This window comes from Delphinapterus leucas, chromosome 2, assembly GCF_059928025.1.
Source record: "Delphinapterus leucas isolate spDelLeu-1000000601 "Yukka" chromosome 2, BTC_Dleu_Yukka2, whole genome shotgun sequence".
NCBI classification, from domain to species: domain Eukaryota; kingdom Metazoa; phylum Chordata; class Mammalia; order Artiodactyla; family Monodontidae; genus Delphinapterus; species Delphinapterus leucas.
In genome coordinates, this window is record NC_143130.1 from 104,895,417 (window position 1) to 104,918,187 (window position 22,771).

Here is a 22,771-nt window from a genome sequence, read left to right on the forward strand (position 1 = left end):
CTTGCATTCCAAGATCTCAAAACTGTTTACCAGTCCTCCTTAACCAGTATAGAATATTCTGGTCATCAACACAGGGGCTCCTAAAATTAGGCAGATCTGTCTTCCTTTTGGACTCTGAAATAAGTTTATTTCGGCTAAATTACTGGTAAAAACATGGAGCCAGAGGACGGGATCAGCTTTAAAGTCAGTCTAGAAACAGAAATGATAAGCTGGAGCAGCAGTTCTCAAACTTTAGCATCGGAATCATTTGTGGACCTTCCTATGATACAGATTGTTGGGCCCCAACCCCTGAAAGACTGAAGTGGGGCCTGAGACTCTGCATTTCTAACAGGCACTTGGGTGATGCTCATGCTGCTGGTCTGAAGCCCTCACCTGGGAACTACTGAATTAGAGTTCTCTCTGAAAGTTTCTCATTAAATACTGTAGTGCTCATTGTTTTAAAGTTGTCCAGATTTCCATTCATTATAGCCAGTTCCATCCACCATATTCTCTTGTTTATTTTATAGACATAATGTACTTACAAAGAAAGGATAGGATCTCACCTACAGTCAACTCTCAACTGTATGTAGTTGATCAATCTTACAGATCTTCTGGGGTAAAAATTTCATTGAGATCTAATTTTATTTCTCCCTCACCTTTCTCCTAGCCTTATTCCTAGACTAGAATGTAAATTAATTTTATTTCAGGATAAAATCAACAATGTAGGTCAGATAATCTGTTTGAAGGAATACATATGAATGAAATACTGTTTTGGTTCATCTGTGATGTTGCTGCTTTCCCTTGGTGATCCAGTGGGTAATGTTCTTAATCAGTTCTGTCTTTGGGTCCGCTATTACTTCTCTGGAGTGGCACCCTCTTTAAATTCCCCTTTTGAAAATAAAGACATTTGGTACCTGGAACTAAAGTCTATACATATGGCTAAAGAGTATTCTAAATCCAAATTCATACAATTTCATCATAACTTCTAAAATAAGGGGGTAAAAATTATTGTAATGTAGCACTATGGTAGTAACTTAGAGTGGTTCCAAAGATAAGAAAAGCTTCCAAATTCTTTTAAGAAGCCAGTATACCAGTGTTATTAAAATATAATAAAGATTGCACAATAAAACCATGGACCAATTTTACTGATGAATATCAATGCAAAAGCCCAGATAACATCATACTGTTGGTGAGAATGTAAAAGGATCCAGTCACCTTGGAGAACAGTTTGGCAGCTCCTCAAAAGTTTAAAAATAGAGTTACCATATGACCATATACATCCAAAAGAAATAAAACTTGTCACAAAAACTTGTACACAAATGTTCATAGCAGCAGCATTATTCATAAGAGCTAAAAATTGGAAACTATCCAAACATCCATCAACTGATGAATGGATAAAATGTGGTACATAAATAAAATCCATACAATGGAATATCATCCAGCCATAAAAATGAATTTTTGTCCTGATATATGGTCAATCATAGATGAACCTCAAAACACTATGTTAAGTGAAAGAAAAGAAGCCAGAAATGAAAGATCACATACTGTATGATTCTATTTATATGAAATGTTCAGAATAAGCATATCTTTAGAGACAGAAAGTCAATTAGTGGTTGTCCAGCACTGCTATAATGGGTATGGGGTTTCTTTCGGGAGGTGATGAAAATGCTCTAAAATTGATTATGATGGCTGCAGAACTCTGTGAATATACTAAAGGTCATTGAATTATATACTTTAAGTGGGTGAATTGTATGGTATGTGAATTAGAGCTCAATAAAGTTTAATTATTAAAAAAAACCTGACATGGCTGAAAGGAGAAATAGACAAATCCACAATAATCTTGGAGACTTCAATATCCCCTCTCAACAACTGATAGGACAAATAGACAGAAATTCAGCAAAGTTATAACATCATCAACCAATAGGATCAAATCAATATTTATAGAACACTCCACCACCAACAGCAGAATAATTATTTTCAAATGCCACAGAACATATACCAAGATAGGCTATATCTTAGGCTATAAAACAAACCACAACAATTTGAAATAATTGAAATGATGCTCAGTATTGGTAATTATTAGAGAAATGCAAATCAAAACTACAATGAGGTATCACCTCACACCAGTCAGAATGGCCATCATCAAAAAGTCTACAAATAATAAATGCTGGAGAGGGTGTGGAGAAAAGGGAACCCTCTGATACTGTTGGTGGGAATGTAAATTGGTGCAGACACGATCTAGAACAGTATGGAGGTTCCCTAAAACACTAAAAATAGAGTTATCATATGATCCTGCAATCCCACTCCTGGGCATGTATCTAGAGAAAACTACAATTTGAAAAGGTACATGCATCCCAATGTTCATTGCAGCACTATTTACAATAGCCAAGACATGGAAGCAACCTAAATGTTCATCGACAGAGGAATGGATAAAGAAGATGTGGGATATTTATTCAATGGAATATTACTCAGCCGTAAAAAAGAATGAAACAATGCCATTTGCAGCAACATGGATGGACCTAGAAATTATCATACTAAGTGAAGTAAGTCAGACAAAGACAAATATCACATGATATCACTTATATGTGGAATCTAAAAAAAAAAAGATACAAATGAACTTGTATACAAAACAGAAATAGACCTATAGACATAAAAGACTTACGGTTACCAAAGGGGGAAGTGGGGGGAGGGATAAATTAGGAATTTGAGACTAATATATACATATTACTATATATAAAATGGATAACCAACAAGGACCTACTGTATAGCACAGGGAACTATACTCAGCATTTTGTAATAACCTGTAAGGGAAAACAATCTGAAAAAAAATTGATATATATGTATGTATAATGGAAACACTTTGCTGTACACCTGAAACTAACACAATATTGTAAATCAACTATACTTCAATAAAAATATATATAAACACATCAAACTCCAGGATGCCAAAAAAAATAAAATAAAATAAAAAATAGGGCTTCCCTGGTGGCACAGTGGTTGAGAATCTGCCTGTCAATGCAGGGGACACGGGTTCGAGCCCTGGTCTGGGAAGATCCCACATGCCGCGAAGCAACTGGGCCCGTGAGCCACAACTACTGAGCCTGCGCGTCTGGAGCCTGTGCTCCGCAACAAGAGAGGCCGCGATAGTGAGAGGCCCACGCACCGCGATGAAGAGGGGCCCCTGCTTGCCACAACTAGAGAAAGCCCTTGCACAGAAACGAAGACCCAACACAGCCATAAATAAATAAATAAATAAATTTAAATCATATGGGCTTCTAAGAAGACCTCTGCTTAAAAAAATAAAAAAAAATAAAATAAGCGAAATCATATAGAGCATGTTCTCCAACTACAATGAAATCAAACTAAAAATCAATAAAAGAAAAATAACAGGAAAATCTCCAGACGCCTAGTAACCAAACAGTGCACTTCTAAAAAGTTCATGGGTTAAAGAGGAAGTCTCAAGGGAAATCAATAAAATACACTGTGCAAAATGAAAATGGAAATTTAACATATTAAAATTTGTGGGACACAGCTAAAACAGTGCTCAGGGAAATTTTTAGCACTAAAATGCGTAAAAAGGAAAAGTCTCAAATCAATAACCTAAGCTTCCACATCAAGAACCTAGAAAAAGAAGAGCAAAATAAACCCAAAGCAAGCGGAGGAAGGAAATAATAAATAATAGAAATCAATAAAACCGAAAACAGAAAGACAACAGAAAAAATTAACAAGACAAAGAACTAGTTCATTGAAAGGTCAAAAAAATTTTCAAACCTCCAGGGAAACTGACAAAGGAAAAAAAACAAATTACCAATACCAGGAATGAAAAGGAGATATCACTATAGATGCTACAAACATTGAAAGGATAAGAAAATACCACAACCAACTCTACAAACATAAATATGACAAGTTAAAAGAAGTGGGCCAATTCCTCAAGAAACACCACAACTCACTCAATATGAAATAAGCAACTTGAATAGCCCTGTAATTATTAAGGAAACAATTCATAATTTTAAAACTCCCCAACTAGAAATCTCCAAGCCTGGATGATGTTAATGGAAAATTCAACCAAATGTTTAAGACTGAACACCAATTCTACACAACCTTTTCAAGAAAACAGAAGAGCAAGGAAGACTTCCCGATTCAATTTATGAAGCTAATATGTATTATCCTGATGCAAAAATATGACAAGAAAGCACAAAAAAGGGAAAACTACAAACCAATATCTCTCAAGGCTATAAATAAAAACTCTTAACAAAATATCAGCTAATGGAATTCACAATACAAAAAAGAATTATACACTCTCAAGGCTACAAATAAAAACTCTTAAGGCTATAAATAAAAGGCTATAAATAAAAACTCTTAACAAAATATCAGCTAATGGAATTCACAATACAAAAAAGAATTATACACCACAATCAAGTGGCATTTGTCCCAGGGACACGCTTGTTCAATATTTGAAAGTCAATCCATGTAACCCATGATATTAACAAGCTAAAGAAGAAAAGTCATATGATCATATCAACTGATGCCATAAAAGTATTTGACAAAACTCAACACCGATTCATGATAAATACTCTCATTAAAATAATAATAGAGGAGGGCTTCCCTGGTGGTGCAGTGGTTGAGAGTCCGCCTGCCGATGCAGGGGACACAGGTTCGTGCCCCGGTTTGGGAAGATCCCACATGCCGCGGAGCGGCTGGGCCCGTGAGCCATGACCGCTGAGCCTGCGCGTCCGGAGCCTGTGCTCCGCAACGGGAGAGGCCACAGCACTGAGAGGCCCGCGTACCGGGGGAATAATAATAATAATAATAATAATAGAGGGAAACTTCCTCAACTTGATAAAGAGCACCTACAAAAAACCTACAGCTAACATCACTCTTAATGGTGAGAAACTCAAAGCTTTCCTGCTAAGATTAGGCACAAGGCAAGTGTGTCCCCTCTCATCACGGCTTTTCAGTATCATATTGGAAGTTCTAGCTAATGCAATAAGAAAAGGAAAGAAAAGATATATAGATTGGAAAGGGGGAAAAAAACTTTGTTCACAGATGCTATGATCATCTATGTAGAAACTCTGAAAGAACAGACCAAAACAAACAAACAAAAAAACCCCCAAACCTTTTGGAACTAGTAAGTGATCACACCAAGGATGCAGAATACAAGGTTAAAATACAAGTCAATCACATTCCTATATATCATCGATGAGCAAGTGCAATTTGAAATTAAAAATACATTACCATTTACTTTAGCACTCCCTCCCCCACCAAAAAAAGTTCTGAATTCAAACTAGGTATCTAGGGAAATTGCAATGGTAGTCAAAACTTTTCCCTCTCAACAGAGTAAAAATGAGCAAGATACACAGTCAAAAAGATGAAGATAAATGTCGAACTGCTTTAAGTCTCTATGAAACTGGAAAGACTAGAAGAAAATACATGAGAGGAACTAGCTAATTCATTTTCTCTATTCTAAGAGATACGAATTAGGCATACATTTAAAAAAATACAGTATGCAAAGAACTGAGCACTGCTTTGAAGAGATTTCTAAAACCCACTTACTAAAAAAGAATTAATTTGTAATTTGATACAAATATATTAAGAAAGGTGTCTGGATCTATGGGAAAATAAAGTTCTGCTTACAAGTTTTGAACAGTCAATATAGTATTTAAAACAAATAATTCAGTCAATGAAGCAAAATGATGAAAGGAAAACAAAGATGATGTTCTTGCCCTTAAGAAACTTACTCTATTAGAGACACATGACATAATCACATGACAGTTATCTAATTCTACCAGGCTGTATACCTCACATAATATACAGACTAAACTTATAGAAAATTAAGTTCTATATGAGTTCAAAGAGGGACAGAGTGTATTTCTGAAAACCACCATGATTAGGAAAGGCTTGGGAAGAAGCAAGGCTTAAACTGGACTTTTGATAACAGATTGGATTCAGGTAGGAGGAACTGAGAGCTTAAGGAAAAATACCAAATATATCAATACTGTACAAGGTGGGAATAACTTGGTTATTTACCAGTATAGGTATCCAAAGAATAAATTTAAATCCACTATATACAACAGACATTTACTACAAGGTGCCTCCCTCCATCTTTTTCTTATACAAAGATGCTAAATTAAAGAAAGTATTTTTAGCATCCTGAGTTGGATTCAAGTTACATTTTCCCATAGAAATCCAATTAATAGTACTACTGGATCAGCTCTAAACAGACTATTAAGGCCTAAGCTTGGAAACTAATCACCTATTAGAGTAGGCCTTTGTTTCTGTCAAAGATGTAATCTGATTACTAAACAACCAATAAAAAGTCAACTTTTTGGAATCCAACTCATCAATAAACCTGGAGTTGTCTCTATCACAAACAAACCTTAAGAAATTAAAGTAACTGGAAGAGAGAGTTCTCAATGTCATTCATATTTTTAAAATAAATAAATATAGTAGAATGATAATTGAAAGCATAATAGTTGTAAGCTGGGAGGAATAGTCCTGTTTCATTAAGACTATGACATTTCTAAGACAGTAGTATCTGGTTTAAGATCCTAAAAATTTTTAAACAAAAAAATTTACTACAGAATAGTAGTTGGAAAACTAATTTTGAAAGCTTAAAATGGGTAGTGTGACAATAACAACAATTTCCAAGAAAATAACAGTTACTATCATTATATCATAGAACTGTGGCTGCTTTATATTGAGTTACCTCATTTAATCATCAGCACAATCTCTGATGCAGAAATTACAATCCTCATTTTTTTTTTAAAAATAAAGTTTTGGGAAGGTAAGTAACTTGGTCTAATGTACCAAAGCTGTTTTATGTCTACTGAGGCCTAAATTTGCCTGATCAGCGGATGATGGATTACAAAATTTCTCATCTCAAGGAAGGCTCTGTGTGTTTGCTACTCTGTATCTGAGGAATGCTTTCCCCTCATATATTCTTATGGCTTTCTTCCTTACAACATTTTTAGGTTCTTGCTCCAATATGCCCTCCTCAGAGTGCTTTCTCTGACCTCTCCTCTCAAATAGCACCTACTTTCACTTCTATCTTCTCACCCTACCCTATTTTTCTTCATAACATTTACACTACTAGACATATATTATTTGTCTGTTTATCATACGTCTTCTCCACTAAAATGTAAGCTCCATGAGGAGTGGGATCTTGCCTGCTGGTTCACTGCTATATTCCCTGGGCCTAAAACACTGCCTGACACATAGAAAGTGCTCTATGTGTATATATTGAATGAATTAGTAAAATTTCCATTCTATACTATGTAAAAATGATAATTAATTGAAACAACTTTCACCTTTAGTCTTTATCCTAACTTTTTCATAGCAGACTACCAGAATCCTTTATCCACAGATTTAACCCTGTTTATTACACACAAACGTGTGTATGTATATATGTATTAAGTCTGTAGATTTGAATATTTTTTCCTCTAGAAGATAGCATTTATTTATTGATAGGCTGTCCCCCTTTCATATGGGAAAAACATTCATCTATTCATAGGCTAAAAGTTTTTTTTTTTTTTTTTGGTTGTGCTGCACAGCTTGTGGGATCTCACTTTCCCCAACCAGGGGATGAACCTGGACCATGGCAGTGAAAGCCTAGAATCCTAATCACTAGACCACCAGGGAACTCCCTAAAATAGTTTATTAAAGAACAAGGTTGCATTTTTTTAAGAGCGAAGGATTTAACATCATTAGAAAGATGCAAGTCAAAATGACAATGAGATATTACTTCACAACCACCAGTATGGCTAGAACAAAAATGACAGACAGTGACAAGTGTGGAGAACAATGTGGAGAAACTGACACTCCCACACGTTACCATGGGAATGTAAAACGGTACAGCTGGGCAGTTTCTTAAAATGTTAAATATAGACTTACCATATGACCCGGCAATTCCACTCCTACGTATTTACTCATGAGAAATGAGAGTTTACGTCTACACAAAGATGTGTATGCAAATGTTCATACAACATTATTCAGAATAGCCAAAAAGCAGAAAGGACTCAAATGTTTATCAACTGGTGGATGAATAAACAAAATGTAGTATATCTGTCTGGAACACTGCTCAGTAACAAAAAGGTATGAAGTACTAATACATGTTACAATATGCATGAACGTTGGGCTAAGTGAAATAAGGCAAACACAAAAGACCACATATTATGTGATTCCATTTATATGAAATGCCCATACAAGTAAAATCCATAGAAACAGAAAGTAGATTAGTGGTTGCCTATGGCTGGGTTGGGAGTGGGAATAACTACCAGTGGGCACAAGGCTCTATGGTGGGCGATGGAGATGTTCTAAAATTAGATCTGGGTTGATAACGGCACAATTCTGTATATACTTATAAACAGTGAATTGTACATTTAAAAAAAGGTGAATTTTATGGTATGTAAATTATACTTGAGTAAAGCCTTAAAAAAGAGAAGGAAATTATCAAGGTTCTAATAGTTAAAGTCTCATTACAAAGGATTTTTTACACTACAAATTCCATTTTGCTTTATGTCTTATGCATTTGGTAGCACCTTTCTTGGCCAATAACATCCTTTTCCCCAAGAGCATAAGATAGTGCTATTCAAATGGTTTAAAGCAATTATTGAGGCTTCTAGGTGTTTTCTAAGTGCCACTTGATAATACACACAAAGAGAATAATCTGCAGTGGGATTAAGAGTGGTTGAAGGCAGTGATTACAGAAACTGGAAAGGACAAATCTTTTAATGAAAAAAGAATAAAAGAAAACAAGGCGTTAAGAGAATAAAAGCAAGGGCTAGGAGATATTGAGAAGAGAAAAAAGTACTAACTGATAACTATTCTGAATTTGGATATAGTGCATATTTTCTTAAATCAAGACATTAAAGTGATTGCTTATGGGTATTTTCTTGAGAAGGTAGAAGAATAGTGGCATATAGAAGGAGTTGGAGGGATGAATTCCCTTTATATAATACTTATCTCCTACTAGAAAGGTGAAAAGGGATCTATTGACATAATCTATTACAATGGCTACCAAATCAAAAGATTAAATAGTTCTAAGTGTTACTTAGATAGATACTCCCTATCTACTCAGGACAATGAGAAAAGCTCATCATACAGAAATGAAACATGTCTGGACTTTTGTCTCTAGTAAGTTACAGCTCAAGATCAAATTAACTTAAGCTTTCTTTTTACATCAATATACTACAGTACGTCAATTATTTGCACTGTATTTAACTCTGCAATTTCACTAGGCAATTTCATTCCTTGCCTTGGAAAGCAAAGCATGGTTATACAAAGAATTATAATATTGAATAATTAGTATTCCTGGTATAAGTGATTCTCTTCCAATTACCACCATAGAGTCAACTCTCACTATCACAAAGGGCGTGAACTGTATTCCCTAAGAGTCTTGAGGCTGAAAACTGACCACTATTGCAGAGTAATAAAATATATAAGTAAAAAAAGAGGTTTTCGAATTTAAAGCTTCAGCCTAATTTTTTCACCCTGAGAGATCAAGTAACTTGCCCAAAAACACTAACTAGGTTAGTGACAGAGTGTACGGCACAGAATCTATGCCATTCTACCACATCTCTGTTTTCATTAATTGAATCCAATTCATTCCCAACTACAATAAAGTGAACATTTTCAATCCTGAATAGCCAAAAAAGTCAAATAAGATGAGAGTGCTAATTTTTCTGAGGAGATGACAAGACAGGGATAAATGAACGTAAACTATAAGGGAGCCCTACTTTCCATCCTTCCCTCGTCCTATAAGGGTAACTTTTTCTTTTCTAGCGCCCATCAGGGAATTTATAGGGCTTAAGGACAAATCATAAGTTTCCCCATGACACAGCTGCCCCACAAAAAATGAAAGGGAAGGATGAACGTGGACTTTTTCTCTCAAGAATTTCGGTGCAGGGGAGAAAAACAGAAGGTAAAGATGAGATTTTCTGGGGCAATCTTTAGGGCCTGAGGATACTGATTCTTTCCTCCAAAATTCAGCTACCAGCCTCTCAATAAATGCTTTGCTATCTAGCACTTAAGATGAATAATGGAATTTGGATCAAGTTAAAAAACAGGGTGATAAAAAAAGAAATTGAGAATGCCAAAGCTGACTCAAATGGGATCAGTGCTTACAATGGAATATTAAAAACACTATTTTCAAAGAATGTCTTGTGACGTGGAAGAAAGTTCAAAAAATAACAGTATTATAAAAAGCAGAATAGAAAATTGAATGTACAGTATAATTCTGGTGTTTCAAAAGCTGTATGTATATATATAATCAATCCATTCAAAAGAGCGCTACTGGGCTTCCCTGGTGGCGCAGTGGTTGAGAGTCCACCTGCCGATGCAGGGGACACGGGTTCGTGCCCCGGTCTGGGAGGATCCCACATGCCGCGGAGCGGCTGGGCCTGTGAGCCATGGCCGCTGAGCCTGTGCGAACGGAGCATGTGCTCCGCAACGGGAGAGGCCACAACAGTGAGGGGAGCCCGCGTACCACAAAAAAAAAAAAAAAGCGCTATCAAAACATTAGCAGAAGTTATTTATTGCTGGTGGAATTATAGGTAGGTTTTTTCCTTCATTTACACATTTCTCTATTTTCTACAATGAACATGAACTATTTTCATAATCTGAATACTATTCTAAATGAAGTCACCATCTTACAAAAGGCAGCTAAATTATATAACTACCTTATAGTAAAAAAGTGAGAAAGGTGTAAATGCCACCACATAGAGGTAACATTTCTAGGGAAGAATTTATTTTAACTTTTCCAAAATTAGGGCCACTCCATCTAACTTTCTCAATTCTCACCTTCTCACCTCACTTGGGACTTAGCTCCCACACACACTTTTATATCTTCAATGTCTCCCTTTGAACTGATTCCTCTCCTTCTGCTTTCAAACTTGCTCAGGTTTCCCCTCTCAACTTCTATACTCTTTCTCTACTTCTCTTTCCTGCCAACTTTCTACAATGAGTGCTTTTTAGTTTCCATTTTCTCTTTAACCCTTTATAACCTTGTTTTTACTCTGCCCTCTCATCTGAAAAAATTGCACCTTCAAAGTTACTTGAAGCTATAAGGGAGCCTTTTGGAGCACTGATGATGCCCACTTAGGTCAGCCACGATAACTCTACAGACTTTGCTCATTCTTCATCACCATTTAGCTTTTTCATCCCTTCATCTTTCCCACCCTCAATCTTTCTGATCACAGGACACAGCACTATCTTGACTCTCCTTGTTCCCTTTCTCCTTTTTGGTTCCTTTTCCTTCAACAACTCTCTTCTCTCTACACTAAAATTGGAAAAATATGCTTTCATAGCTTCAGTTATTTCTGTAGTCCCTGACTCTCCTCTAACTTCTATGCATCTGACTTCTTGATCTGCCACTGCTAGGTCAAAGTCAACACATCTAGAACAAATCTCTTCAATCTCTTCCTACATCAGGACAACTAGCTGCCCCTCCTAGCTACCAAATTTTAAATTACTGCCATCAAATTTCTCTCAGACTAGAAACCTAGGAGTTATTTTGACTCCCCTCTCCTTCCTTCCAATCAATCACTAAGTCTTCTTGAATCTTTCTTCAAAATATTTCACGGACCCATTTGGACCTTTCCTTTCCTAGTGTCAAAATGCTAGCCCTATCACTTCAAGCCTAATTACTATATGAATTATTTGATTTTCCTGCCTCCAGTCTCTTCCTGGTTCCTATAAATCAACCTTTGCAAGCTATGGTATTGATGGCAAAATCCCCAAATCTCTAAAAGGTCCCTCCTGTTTACTACAGAATTTCCCAAATTATGTTTAGAGTATCCACATAGATTTTAATCGATGTTTTACTCTGTTCACGTAAGTTTAGATATGCTAGATGTTAAATCTGCTTCTTGGAAATTAAATACATTAAAAAGGCTCTGAGGAGCCTGCATAATTTTATTTAACTCTGATTCCCAAACTTAGCCACCATCCTACTTTAAAAAAATTTTAAAAATTCTGACCAATACATATAAAATTTGAAAGATGCAGATGTACCAAGGAACAGAGTTTGTGGAATTGATTTACTATATCAAGACTAAACTATCAATAGTTATCTAAATATTGAAGACCTCCATAATCAGGCACCATGCTATCAGAGATTAATAATTTTTTTTAATTATAAAGAAAGTTGAGCAAAACATTCCGTACTATTTTTTTATATGGGGGAAAGCAAGGTTTTTTGTTGAGGGAGGGAGGTTCTATTGCAATGGTGTTAATGAAAGAACGGTAATATCATTAAAAATAATAGCAGCCTTTATCAAAAGCTTACCACATGCTAGCCATAGGCATTGTAGTTATATTATGCCCTTTCTATAGACGAGGAAATTAAGGCACAGAAAGATTACATAATTTGCCTAAGGTCAGACAGCAAAAAAGTGGTAAGGGTCAGGACTGGAACCCAGGCATTCTGTCACCATTGCCTCCACTTTTAACCAATACACTATACTGTCTCTCAAGTGATATGAGATATTAAGGGTAAATGTGTAGATAGACAATGCAGGTTTTATCCCTTTTAATATCATGATTTTTGGCAAATCATTTATTCTATTCTGAATCAGTTTTCTCAAATGCAAAATGAGACTTGTGAAGATCAAAATAAGATTACATGCAAGTTATTACTGCTGTTATCATTCAAAATATTTATATGAAATATAAATATATACAACTCTGGTATTTTGGAAGGCAAAACCTACAACACTATAGAGCAATGAACTATGAACATATCTTGTCACTCAGTTTACAACAGCCATATAATTTATCATCCAAACTAGGACATATTTGAGAGTAAAAGGAAATACTATTAAAAATTACTCTGGGTCAATAGACATAAACCAGGTTTATCCCAAGCAAATTGGGATGCACTGTCACCCCCAACCTGCCCCAGTTAAAATGTTTACTTTCCTAGATTGATTTTCTGCATCAACTACTCAGCAAAAAAAAGGAACAAATTATTGAAAAACATGATAACACAAATAAGTTTCAAACATATTACGCTAAATGAGAGAAGCCAGATTCAAAAGGTTACATACTATACCTTGTTTTTATGACATTCTAGAAAAGGCAAAATTATAGGGAAACAAAAATATCAGTTTCTTGCCAGAGTCTGGGAGAAGATGTTGACTCTAAAGGAAAAAGAGGGTACTTTTTGTGATGAAGGACATGTTCTATATCCTGACTGTGGTAGTTACTATACAACTGTGCATATGTCGAAGCCCACGTAAATAATACCTCAATAACCTGACTTTAAAAAACTGGAGTGCAGAGCACATGTCATTAATAGCTTTTCACTAGCCTCCTTGGACACCCAGAACTCACTTGATGGAACTAAGAAATATGGCTCGGGGCCCACATCCATTCTTTTTTCTCCAAGAAATTGAGATCCACACTTCAGGCCTAGAGGTTCCAGAAACCTTCCTCAAGGCATTTGGAATATATATCTGTTTTGACAGATGATTACTAAAGCCTCCCCTTCTGGTTTTCTCTTTATGCTACTAATCCATATGGGCTGTGTCCGGCCCTGAGGACACAAGATACCCTCGGTGCCCTCCCTGAGCGATAATGGGAGGTGAGTACTCTCACTTGGAGGCTAGTGGGAGTTAAAAGCTTACTCTGCAAAGGCCTCAAGGCTCCTCCTGTCTCACTCAGCTCTCTAGAAATCTTTCTGCTCACTATGCAGTAGGAATCACAACTCATTATTTGGGTGAAAAATTAGAGACTCATCCAATCTTAAAAGACGAGTGTAGCTAAAAGATTAAGTCAAACAGACCCATGTTCAAATTCTCAGCTTTCCCACTTAACCAACTACATGAACATCAGAGCCTCATTTTACTGATCTGTAAAAGTGAAGATGTTTTACTCCTGCCTTACTCCAAAAGAATAAGAAAAACTTGCAGACATAGGAGCATGTAAATATATAAAGCAAGTATTAACAGACATAAAGGGAGAAATTGACAATAATATAATAATAGTAGGGGACTTTAACACCCTACTTACATCAATGGACAAATCATCCAGACAAAATCAATAAGGCAACAGTGAGCATATGAATATCATCACAATCAAAGTATACTAGTATTTTAAGGTTCATTTTTTTAGATGATTAAAGGAAAGAAAGCATATGTACTTAATTCAGCATGCGTTTACTGAGCATCTACTATGTGTCAAGAGTTTAATAAGTGTATGCCTTATTTCTCAAGAAGCTCATAGCCTGGTGGGAAAGAAAGCCAATAAATATAAAACAATAAATGCTATACAAGAGAAACAGTACAGGTTGCTAAAAAAGCATTAGCAGTACATCTAATTTGAGGGGTAGTGGAATACCCAGAAATGTATCTCAGGTTACGCTAGATCTGAGTCCTGAAGATAAACAGGAAATTGTGAAAATGAAATGATGGAAAGCTCCTATTAAGCAACCATAGTAAAAAAAATTAAAACTCTTATGTACTCAAAAAAATCAGAATCTAAAGCTTTCCTTGCTTCCATATTTTCAGTTCTTCTCCAGAAATGGTTGTTCAATTTGAGCATGAATAGAAAGCAAAAAAAGATACAGAAGCTGATGGGGAACTTTATAACGGATAGATCAGGCTGACACCATCCAAATCACTAACCAACTTTAGCATTACAAAGAAGGAGACAACCAGACATTATATGCCTCGTGATGATGTGATACATACAATAGGAAATACTACACAACACTACTATTAAGTATGCTTGTCAAAAAATCTAACCTGAACATAATCAAGCCTCAACTACCTGTTACCAACTACCAGTTTAAAGGAAATACGCTAGACAGAGAGGAACCTGCTAAGCACTACCATGAGGATGTAATTATAAAAAATCCAGAATACAGAAATTCTTTGGGACAAAAAACTCAGTTTCCTCAACAAATACTTTGCAAGGAAAAAAAAAAGAAGAGGAGGAAACTACATATCAAAACAGGCTGTATCAACTGAATATAGTATGTGTCCTAGTGAAAAAAAAAAAACTGTTAAGATGTGTTAGAATCAGGGAAACTTGAATATCAACTGGATATGTGATATTAAGGATAATTTTTGTTTATAACTCTAAAGTATAACTAACATATAATAAAACTGCACACATTTAAAGTGTGTGTATGTATATATATACACCCATTAAACCATTAACACAATCAATAGTGACCCTACCCATCATCTCCAGAAATTTCCTGTGCCCCTTTTTAATTTCTCCTCAACCACTTCATCTGCTTTCTGTCACTACAGACTACTTTGCATTTTCTAGAATTTATATAAATGGAATCATACAGTATATACTCTCTTTTTTTGGAGGGAGATGGTTTCTTTCACTCAACATAATTATTTTGAGAACCATCCACGCTGTTACATGTATCAATAGTCCATGCCTTTTTATTGCAGAGCAATACAGTATTCTACTGTATGGATGTACCACAATTTGTTTATCTATTCACCTGCTGATGGATCCCTGGGTTGTTTCCAGTTTTGGTTATTACTAATAAAACTGCTATGAATAATCATGTACAAGTTTTAGTATGAACAGATACTTTCATTTGTCTTGGGTAAATACCTAAAGAACGGAATGGCTAGGTCATAGGGAAGGTGTTATGTTTAACTTTTTAAGAAAACTGCCAATTTTTAAAAGCTGTACCATTTTACATGTACAGTGTATGTATTTACAGTGTATGTACAGTGTATGAGAGTAAGAAATTATTATTAATTATTTCTAGTTGAATGGTATTGTGATGTCTTTTTTTTTAAGAGAGTCTTCCAGAGATACATACATCATACAGATGATGTACAAGAGATGATGTACAAGATTTGCACAGATAAAGGGAAAATCAATAAAACCAGAAATGTTGGTAACTGTTGAAGCTGGGTAATTGGGATGTTCATGATACCATCCCTCTCTATTTTTCTACATGATTAAAATTTTACATGTTATAAGAACTAGATAAGAGGAACTTCCCTGGTGGTCCAGTGGTTAAGACCCCATGCTTCCACTGCAGGGAGCGTAAGTTCGATCCCTGGCTGGGGAATTAAGATTCCACATGCCGCGAGGCATGGCCAAAATATAATTTTAAAAAAATAAGAAGAAGAAGAAAAAAAAGAACTAGATAAGATACTAGACTACTTCAGTGAGCAAAGCTCATATGTGGGCTATATATATATATATATGCAATGTTGTCAAAGATATAGTTAAAATGCCATGTCCTTGCTCTTTGGGCTAGAGGTGGTATTCCCTCTAATGACTGTAGATGCAGTCAGCTTTGCCTCAACAACAGTACTGTGAAAGAGGCAGGGGAGGGGGAAAGGGATAGAAACAACAACTGTGCACAGGAAGACTATGTCTTGTCCCTCCCTCCCTCACGCCACATCCTTGGATTTGGGAGTAGAAGGAAGTGTGCTGCATAAAAGAAAAAAAATCAGAAATAAACATTGATAAAAATGATCTCTCTCACTTTAGAATATTCCAGCAAACACTGAATGTTTCCACAGAGGTGAACTGCAAAGCTGGGGACCGGCTGAGAAACTTTTTAGTTTAAACCCCCTTTATACCAAATTTTGCATTTCATTACAAATGTCACTTAGTTTAAAATAAATTAAAATAAAAAATCACCAGTAATTCAACCACCAATAATATTCTAGTGCTTCTCCTCTCATGCTGTTAGTTTTATATGTTGCATTTTGTCATTAACATATACTTTCCTACATATGAAAACGTTTCTTTGAAAATGATTTAAATTAATATATATTTTATCACATGGATGCTGTTTGTTTTTATTTCTGCTATTACAGAAAATACTTGATGAATATCTGTATACACAAATATTTGTACCCATTTGATTACTTCCTTTGGATAAGCATATTACTGGGTTGAAAAATATGGTTTTCGAGCTCTTAAAATATATAGTAAGAGCCCTTTCATATAATGTGACTGGGAGTGATGGTTGGTCATTCAACATGATTAAAAAGGGACTTCCCTGTGGTGCAGTGGTTAGGAATCTGCCTGCCAATGCAGGGGACACGGGTTCGAGCCTTGGTCCAGGTAGATCCCACATGCCACGGAGCAACTAAGCCCGTGAGCCACAACTACTGAGCCTGCGCTCCAGAGCCTGCAAGCCACGACTACTGAGCCCACGTGCCACAACTACTGAAGCCCACGCAGCTAGAGCCCGTGCTCCACGACAAGAGAAGGCACAGCGATGAGAAGTCCGCGCACCACAACAAACAATAGTCCCCGCTCACCGCAACTAGAGAAAGCCTGCGCGCAGCAGCAAAGACCCAACACAGCCAAAAATAAATATAAATAAATATATTTTTTAAATGATTTAAAAAATCACTTAAAATGAGGGTTCATGAAAAAAAGTGACAGATGTACACATACACCTTAAACATTTTAATTTAAAATCTAAAAATAATGCATAAGCATCATCTATGATTTCTACTTTGGATTTCTTTAAAGTGGCTCAAGAACTCAATGATACTCACAAAGCATTATCAGTGCAAAATCCTAAACTGTTCGATTTTCTTCACTTACCTTCAGCTTTCTAACCTACACTGCATTTGATAGCAAGTTTTTGAGTCACCTGCCTTCATCCAGTCTATCCAAACTATTCCAATTAGTTTTCATAGAAACAATGTTTTTAAACTCCTATTTTAAATTTTTATATTTCTACACTGGGTAACTACGTAAGCTTGGCAAATGGGGCAGAAATGGACAGCTACCCTCTAGATCCTCTAGATCCAGACTCCTGCCAAAAGAGGTAGAGAATGAACACTATCAGCACTCCGGATAACAGAAGATTCTGTATTATCAATTTTTCCCTTTGAAAATTTGACAATAATCAATACCATGTTTTAGTTTGCTTTTTTTTTAAACAGCAACATTTAATTATAAAGATGATGCATCACATTTTTACACATGTATTTTAGAGTATCATACTGTATGTTCATAGGACTTTACAGTTTACAATACTCTGACATTTCCTTCTGCTTATTGGGGAGTTAGAGCACACACATGCTATTTACATATCCCGGGGTAGCATGTGACACCTACCCTCTTCCTTGTTCTCAGTAAGACAGGTTGAATTCCCTACTCTGTCACCATCTAGCTATGGGATCTTAGGTAATTTTAACGGCTAACATTTCTTGAGTGTTTACTAAATGTCTGGAACTCTTAAGTCCTTCACACGCGTTTACTCATTTAATTCCAAATCAGTGAAGTAGGTATTATTATTTTCATACCACTTTATCACTTTACCACAGAGAGATTGTAAACTTTTCCAAATGCACATGGTCTTTATTTGCTGAGCTGATTTTGAATTTTGATTGTAAAACTGCCAATCATGAATTCTGTACTCTGCTTACCTTCCTTGTAAGTCACTACCTTTCTTTTTTTTTTTTTTTTAATGGCTTTGTCAGATTTTTGGCATTACTTTCTGCTGATTTTATAAAATTAATTGGGAAGTGTTAACCTCTTTCTCTATTTTATTTTTGAATTTTATTTATTTTTTTACACAGCAGGTTCTTATTAGTCATCCATTTTATACACATCAGGGTATGCAGGTCAATCCCAATCTCCCAAATCATCACACCCCCCACCACCCCCCCGCCACTTTCCTCCCTTGGTGTCCATATGTTTGTTCTCTACATCTGTGTCTCAGTTTCTGCCCTGCAAACCAGTTCAACTGTATCATTGTTCTAGGTTCCACAAATATGCGTTAATATATGATATTTGTTTTTCTCTTTCTGACTTACTTCACTCTGTATGACAGTCTCTAGATCCATCCACTTCTCAACAAATGACCCAATTTCGTTCCTTTTTATGGCTGAGTAATATTCCATTGTATATATGTACCACATCTTCTTTATCCATTTGTCTGTCGTTGGGCATTTAGGTTGCTTCCATGACCTGGCTATTGTAAATAGTGCTGCAATGAATATTGGGGTGCATGTGTCTTTTTGATTTATGGTTTTCTTTGGGTATATGCCCAGTAGTGGGATTGCTGGATCATATGGTAATTCTGTTTTTAGTTTTTTAAGGAACCTCCATACTGTTCTCCATAGTGGCCATATCAATTTACATTCCCACCAACAGTGCAAGAGGGTTCCCTTTTCTCCACACCCTCTCCAGTATTTGTTGTTTGTAGATTTTCTGATGATGCCCATTCTAACTGGTGTGAGGTGATACCTCATTGTAGTTTTGATTTGCATTTCTCTAAGATGGTGAGCAGCTTTTCATGTGCTTCTTGGCCATCTGTATGTCTTCTTTGGAGAAATGTCGATTTAGGTCTTCTACCTATTTTTGGATTGGGTTGTTTGTTTCTTTAATATTGAGCTGCATGAGCTGTTTATATATTTTGAAGATTAATCCTTTGTCCGCTGATTCATTTGCAAATATTTTCTCCCATTCTGAAGGTTGTCTTTTTGTCTTGTTTATAGTTTCCTTTGCTGTGCAAAAGCTTTGAAGTTTCATTAGGTCCCATTTGTTTATTTTTGTTTTTATTTCCATTACTCTAGGAGGTGGATCAAAAAATTTCCTGCTGTGATTTATGTCAAAGAGTGTTCTTCCTATGTTTTCCTCTAAGAGTTTTATAGTGTCTGGTCTTACATTTAGGTCTCTAATCCATTTTGAGTTTATTTTTGTGTATGGTGTTAGGGAGTGTTCTAATTTCATTCTTTTACATGTAGCTGTCCAGTTTTCCCAGCACCACTTATTGAAGGACTGTCTTTTCTCCACTGTATATCCTTGCCTCCTTTGTCATAGATTAGTTAACCATACGTGTGTGGGTTTATCTCTGGGCTTTCTATCTTGTTCCATTGATCGGTTTCTGTTTTTGTGCCAGTACCATATTGTCTTGATTATTGTAGCTTTGTAGTATAGTCTGAAGTCAGGGAGCCTGATTCCTCCAGCTCCGTTTTTTTCCCTCAAGATTGCTTTGGCTATTCAGGCTCTTTTGTGTCTCCATGTAAATTTTAAGATATTTTGCTCTAGTTCTGTAAAAAATGCCATTGGTAATCTAATAGGGATCACATTGAATCTGTAGATTGCTGTGGGTAGTATAGTCATTTTCACGATATTGATTCTTCCAATCCAAGAACATGGTATATCTCTCCATCTGTTGGTATCATCTTTAATTTGTTTCATCAGTGTCTTACAGTTTTCTGCATACAGGTCTTTTGTCTCCCTAGGTAGGTTTATTCCTAGGTATTTTATTCTTTTTGTTGCAATGGTAAATGGGAGTGTTTCCTTAATTTCTCTTTCATATTTTTCATCATTAGTGTATAGGAATGCAAGAGATTTCTGTGCATTAATTTTGTATCCTGCAACTTTACCAAATTCATTGATTAGCTCTAGTAGTTTTCTGGTGGCATCTTTAGGATTTTGTATGTATTTTTAGTTTGCTTTTGAAATATTTAATATAAGTTGTATTTTTCTTATGTGATTAAACTGAAAGGACTAGGTGGTATGTGGTAAGGGGCAAACACAAGTCTTGGAGTCAGACTTCCTGGGTTTCAGTCCTGCTTTAACCATTTACTAGTTATGTGATATTAGGCAAGTTACTTAACCTCCTATTTTCAGAGAAGAGTTGTGAGGATTAAATAAAATAATCCACCCACCACAATGTCTAGCACATGGTTAATCACTGTAAATATTAGCTCTTATTAAGTTACACATAAACATCACTAGTGAAGAAAATTGCCTTTGGTGTGAGAAACATGTTTTGTGGTGTCAGCAAATTTTAATACCAGTTCCTAAATTTGTTATATGTTTCTGTATATGTGCACACATAGCACAGGAAAAGAAAAAAGACTGAAAGGATAAAAGTTCTTTCTAAAGAGTGCTATTATAGTTGAATCCTTTTTTTTTCCTATTTTTCTACATTTTTCTACAGTATTAAGGTTGAACCATTTTCTTTGGCTTATTTTTCTGTATCAATTTTCTACAGTAAAAAAATTCACATTTTAAATAGAAGAATTAACTTTCTTTTTCAAACATAAGAGGACAATACAGTAATAAGAAATAAAGTTTCTTAAGCCTCGAAACACATAAATTCCTAAGTTATGTAAAGCAACACAAAATTGTAAAATTCATGACTTGAATCACTTTAGGTAGAAGAATTCTTGGTATTACATACAACTACATCATAGTAACTAGGAGTTTTCTGCTTCATTCCTGCTTATAACCTTAAACTTCCCAAACTTTCCTACTGTAAAATTCTCACCATCACCACAAGATTTACAGTGGGAGAAACACAAACAATTATAATACATTAAGCATAGTGATATGATTTATCTAAGAGCTTACGGGGAAAAATTGCTCTTTGAGTTAAAATATGAAATAGAATGGTTTTAAGCAAAGCTATTTACAGAGTCATTTTACAGAGTAACAATAGCTTTTAGGCCAGTAGGACTCACCCAGTGACTCTCAATGAGTGTTCAACTAAATTTTAATCAACATGTAAAATGTATTCTCATAACTATTCCAACAGGGTGTTCAACACAAATGGTGCGCTGAACAGACTATGTGACCCAGTGTAAAGCAGATACAACTTATTACATGTAAGAACTAAAACAACATACTTTAATGTCAAGCCAGTTTCAAAAAAAGATTACATGATCCCCTAACTGTGACACTGATTTATCTAGTATATTTGGGCGGGTGGGTGGGGTGTGGTTTACAAAGGCAGCAGACACTTGTACTACTCAAAGTGATGAAGTGAATGGCATGTTAACTGTGCTTTTCATAAACTATATGAGAAACTATTACACTGGCAGAGTAATGATACATTGTGTTGACTTGTTTCATTTTGTTTGAAGCCTTTTAATCCCGTCTAGATTCTAATCTGATTGAAGGTTAACATTTTGAAATAACGTGTCAATTAGATGGGGTATGGACTGGGGACAGGGGGAGAGGAGGTGAACAATTACAGAGAAGAAAAAGAGAAGCACAGAAACAAATACAGCCGGTGCTTATTCATGCACTGTCCAGTGAAAGAGTGCCCCATCAAGTTACCCAGATTTTCTAGTACATTTCTAGGTTTATTCCTATTGAGGAAATCAATTTACCAAGTTATCAGGGCCCAATAACATTAAACAGTCAAATCATAAAACTTAAGTACCATCATTCTGATTCCATGTTCTTAACAACTCAAACCCCTAGTACCTGGAGTAAACCCCAAGGGCTTTTTTATTTGCTAAATGATTCAACACATCACCTTCTCTTAATTCAGTTTCCCATGGAAGGCTGGTTTGAGAGATGTCAAATTCAGAAAGGTGGGTCAAGCGTGAAAATACAGATTTCTGGCAATTCAGTGGGTACAACATGATGATACATCATTTCAATCAGACCAAACTGAATTCCAACTCTCTTATGACTAAGTCACCCCGAAATAAAAATTACAAAATTGATACTAAGTGGGAATTACCATTCCCACCACCTACTCCTCAGTTTGTTTTCTTTTAATAAATTTATTTATTTATTTATATTTAGTTTTGGCTGCATTGGGTCTTTGCTGCTGTGCACAGGCTATCTCTAGTTGTGGTGAGTGAGGGTGTGGTGCATGGGCTTCTCATTGCAGTGGCTTCTCTTGTTGAGGACCACGGGCTCTAGGAGCGCAGGCTTCAGTAGTTGTGGCTCGTGGGCTCTACAGCACAGGCTCAGTAGTTGTGGCGCACGGGCTTAGTTGCTCTGCGGCATGTGAGATCTTCCTGGACCAGGGCTTGAACCCGTGTCTCCTGCACTGGCAGGCGGATTCTTAACCACGGCACCACCAGGCAAG

At 35.9% G+C, this 22,771-nt stretch overlaps 1 protein-coding gene across 2 annotated transcripts in view; it reads right to left on the reverse strand.

The window, feature by feature from the left end:
* The window catches only part of KATNBL1 (katanin regulatory subunit B1 like 1), an 82,337-nt gene that overhangs the window by 50,750 nt on the left and 8,816 nt on the right, over positions 1-22,771 (reverse strand). The window contains exon 1 of one of the 2 annotated variants that reach the window (XM_089907404.1): positions 1-22,771. This exon is cut by the window's right edge and continues 8,370 nt beyond it. The exons of the other annotated variant lie outside the window; for it this stretch is intronic. The gene's annotated coding sequence lies outside the window, so the exon portion shown is untranslated. 2 annotated transcript variants of the gene reach the window in all.